Below are 5,000 nucleotides of genomic sequence, written 5' to 3' on the forward strand. Positions count from 1 at the left end.
GGATAACCCATAAAGCACTAAGCTTGTTTAAAATTAGTTCCCATGCACACAGATCATGATGACGAGGCGAAGTTAAAGCCCACAAGGGTGAGTTTATGAGTAAAAGTACTAAAGTAACCAAGGGTTGACAATAAGGGAGTGATGAGGGGTGTGGGCTCGGCTGGCTGCCACGACTCAGCTCGAGGTCTGGAATACTGGAGAGGAGAAGCAGGGTCAGTGAAAATGGTCACAGGGGAAAACAACAGAAGGCTGGCACTGCAACTGCGTGAAGTTGAACAGGCTGAACATTTAGCTGTGAAAATCTTAAAGGGATAGTTCACCCAAAAAGATAAAAGGTTTCTATCGATTTGTCACCTCACGGAGACTTAAGGAGACTCTTTGTGTCTCCTATACCGGAACAGCTGCCGGTCATCAAATTATTGCTTAGGAATGCGACAAAAACGAAAAATATTCTGAATTCAAGTCTCCATGGGGTGACTAATCGATTGAAAAAAAGTCATTTTGGGCTGAACTATCCCTTTAACGAGTAAAGCACTTCAACTGAGATTAAACTATAATGTAGGCTGCCCAGTACTTCATCACACGTGTTGACTGGTTAAGCTCTGGATCCAAGTGGCATTCAGGTCAGGCTCTTATAGACTTTGAAGGGGATTGAAGATGAAGGGCAGGTGAGGAGATTGGAGACGAGAGGCAGGTGTGCTGAGATGTGCTGTGGAGCCCTCCTGGGGCGCTGATGAGTCCAGAGAGCCCACAGAACATACAGTAGATGTAGAGGCGAAGACGAGATGTAACAACTTTTGCAACAAGTAATAGTTTAAATACAGGACTTTTACTTGTAAAAGTACTTCTACGGTGTGATATCGCAGTGTAGAAATACTTTTTTTGGACAGATTTTGGACTCAATACTGCAATATAGAAATACTCTGTTTACAAGTAAAAGTCTGGAATTCAAAATAGTATTGGCATCAAAATGTACTTAAAGTAACAAAAGTTGAAAGTACTCATTATGCAGAATGTTTTCAAATGTATAAAAATCTTTTGAAAATAGCAGATCTTCAGTTCACAATGCGTTGCATCGCTACGCATTGTGAGCTTGTAGATCTGCAATTTTCAGAAATGTAGGCCGAAATGTAGACAAAGTAACAAGTAACTAAAGTTTTCAAATAATTGGACGTACAATATTTCCCTCTGAGATGTGGAGTAGAAGTAAAAGTACTGAAAACTGGAAATACTCCAGTAGTAAAGAGTAAGTAAGTAAAAAATACCTCAAAATTGTACTTAAGTACAGTACTTGAGTACATGTACTTAGTTACTTTACACCACAGACCACTGCCATCACAAATAAGCCCCAACAGTGTCTCCACCGCCTCTGTCAGTTGAAGGGAGCTGACCTTTCCCATTCCAGCCCTGACAATGTTCTACAGCCTGGTACAGCCACGGCAAAGCTGAGGAGAGAAAATGACTGGACAGGACCGTGAAAACATCTAGATCATCATGGGTACCTCGTTGCTATCACTTGCAGAAATATATCAATGGGCATGGAATGCTGGCGTAGCGGTTCGGGCACCTAGGCTGCTAATGCAAAAAAAAAAAGAAATGAAAAAGCCCCCCAAAAAAACGTACTTAAAAAAAATACTGTATCAACAACGATGCACAAGGAGAGCGACGGACATCATCATCAGTGACGCGTCCCACCCCACTCACAGCCTGTTCTCCCTTCTGGCGGAAACTTACAGGACTCAGGAGCATCCGTTCCAGAACTGTAAGGATGCGAAACAGTTTGTTCACCAATAAGGCAGTGAGGCTTTTGAACTCCAATAAGAAGAATCCTGACCTTCTTGAACTTCAGAATTATGCATTCCTATGCATTAGATGAGGCTTGTTTTTTTATGCCATGCCATTTAGTTTTAGGATGTATTTATTTTAGATAGACAGAATGACCAAGAAAGCAATCCTGAATATTGAATCAGTTTTGGGATTTGGGGATATTTTGTAAGGTTTATAATATAAGTGTATATTTTGGTGTTAATCTGATGTCTGGTTTTGTGTTCAAAGCTGGCTGCATTTACGCTTGTACACACACACACACACACGCAGGTACGCACGCACGCACATGTGCACACACACACACACACACACACACACACACACACACACACACACACACACACACACACACACACACACACACACACACACACACACACACACACACACACACACACACACACACACACACACACACACACACACACACACACACACTATTATGTCATGATGTCAGAGGAGATCGGGCACAACCCAGTGGTTGCCTGGTCACACTACAAGTAGTTTGAAATACTTGAAATGTAGTTCACAATGTTCACATGTGCAGTAAAACAAAATGGGGGTGACAGTCAAGTGTAGCCATCTGTGTACATGATGATATAGTTTAGTGTGACATTTCTTTATGGCATTGCACCGAATGTGTGAGACATACTCTGTCTCCCGGCTTTTCGCACAAAATATGGAGGTTGTTTATTTTTGTCGAACCCGAGTGTGTGTGTGTGTGTGTGTGTGTGTGTGTGTGTGTGTGTGTGTGTGTGTGTGTGTGTGTGTGTGTGTGTGTGTGTGTGTGTGTGTGTGTGTGTGTGTTTGTGTGTGCGCGCGTGCGTGCGTGCGTGCGTGCGTGTGTGTAATGTTACATTGATAACAGTGTGAGTGGTTATCAGTGTAATCAAGACAGAATTAGAGACAGTTCGTCAAAACAGGCCTTGACGTCTTATCTATTTCTATCTATCTATTTGTCTGTCTGTCTGTCTGTCTGTCTGTCTGTACGTGTGCGCGTGCGTGCGTGTGTGTGTGCGTGCTTGTGCGTGTGTGTGTGTGTGTGTGTGTGTGTGTGTGTGTGTGTGTGTGTGTGTTACATCTACAGCAGGTGGAAGAAACAGAAGGTGGAAAGAACCATGGCAACAGTCTCTCTCTCTCTCTCTCTCTCTCTCTCTCTCTCTCTCTCTCTCTCACACACACACACACACACACACACACACACACACACACACACACACACACACACACACACACACACACGCACAATCCAACTGGTCGCAAATAAACTGCTATTTTTATGCAGATTTTGTCACATGCATCCACACCAGAGTTATTATAGATTTGTATTTTAATTAGTTTTTGTCATTGTTGTTTCAGTTGAGTTTCAGTTTCTAATTTGTATTGTTTAAACATGTAGATTAGTTCAGTTATCTCCAGATAGATAGATTTAGACAGAGTAGACAAGTATCATTACCCCCTTTTCTCCCCAATCTAGTCATTACGCCATGTAATTACTCCCTGCGTATTGTGTGTTGATCTACTGTTGTATCCTATTGGCTCACCTGCCAGTGAGGAACCCCCACCGGGAGGAGGTAGAGCCTTCATCCTACTCCTCCCGTCCAGCACTCGCAGCTAACAGGCTCCACCACCAGCCCGTAGGAGTATGTCCGGTGAAAAATATCACCCTCCCCAATCGGCTTCCCTCCCCTGAACACGGCTATTTCTATTTGTGTTTTTTGTAACCCTTTTTCACCCGGTGCCAATTATCTAATTGATCCTGGGCGCTACACTCCCCCCGCCAGCCTAAGGAGCCCAGAGCCGAGCTCATGCCTCCTTCAATGCATGAGAGCCAACTGAGCTCCTTGTCACCTGACAGGGGGGGGGGGTTTCCCTGGTTGGCGTGGAAGGAACACGTTATGCCAACCAGTAACATTCCCCTCCATCAGACGCACCGGCTGTCATGGGGGATGCGGTACAGCGACCAGGATTACTACATGTTTTTGTGAGGGTATTAACTACCCTAGGAGACACGGGGCGCACATGCAAACTCCACACAGAGAGGCCCTTTCGCCAACCCCACCTAGGGTATGGGCGCTGATGACGCGGAGGAGAGGCCACGCCCACAGCGTCCCCGGTGGGAATCGAGCCCAAGACCTTCTAGCTGTGAGGCGACAGCGCTACCGACTGCGCCACCGTGCCCCCCGGCACGCGGCTAGTTGTGTTAATAGGCACTCAGCCAAAGCCAAGTGCATCGCGGTGGATTCAAACCCACAGCCTCCACAGTGGTCGACAGGTACTTTACAACTGCGCGACCCGAACACAAAGACAGTTTAAAGATGATTTTCACCGCTGTGTGTCTGTTTATTTATTTCTCGATCAGCATCAAATTTCTTTTTTTTCATTTAATAGTGCTGAGACCTACGTAAGGTTACTATGGCGACAGATGATAAATTGTGACATCAAGGTTGGATAAATAGCATGGTCAGGGTTATATAGTGCATAGACGCACGCACGTACACACGCACACAAGGTAAACACAGAAAATATCTGACCTATTCAAGGTTCCATGCAAGGATGACACAGATAAAGATAGAGAGAGATAGTGAGGGAGAGGGAGAGGGGGAGAGAGAGAGAGAGAGAGGGCGGGAGAGAGAGGGGGGGAGAGACAGAGAGATATAGAGACATAGGATAGGAGTTGGTGAGTCCATTCATCCATCCTTTCAATGATGTTGTGGTGTGTGTTCTCTCCGGTGTGTGTAGGTGTGTGTGTGCTGGTCCTCTGGGCCTCTTGGATGCTGGTGAGATGTTTCTTCAGCTGGGGGTCCGGACAGACCTCCACACCAAGGTTATTATAGTTTTGCATTTTTCAATTCTCTTTTACTTTTATGTCATATTGACATTTTGTTTGGAATTTCAGTTGAGTTTTGATTAGTTTTTAAAGCGGTTTTAGTTTTATTTGGTGAAAATCCTTAGTTATTGTTTAGTTTTTATTAGTTTTAGTGGGTTCGTTTTTTTATCGTAAAAAGTATTGTTGTTGTGGAGTAAAAGTACAATATTTGCCTCTGAGACGTAGTGGAGTATAAAGTGAAATATTCCGGTAAAGTAACAAAAAATCATAAAAACTGTACTGTACAATACTTGAATAAATGTACTTAGTTACTTTCCACCACTGCTCCACACCCTGGCTGGTG

This window comes from Gymnoscopelus microlampas, assembly GCF_963454915.1.
Source record: "Gymnoscopelus microlampas genome assembly, chromosome: 19".
Lineage (NCBI taxonomy): Eukaryota > Metazoa > Chordata > Actinopteri > Myctophiformes > Myctophidae > Gymnoscopelus > Gymnoscopelus microlampas.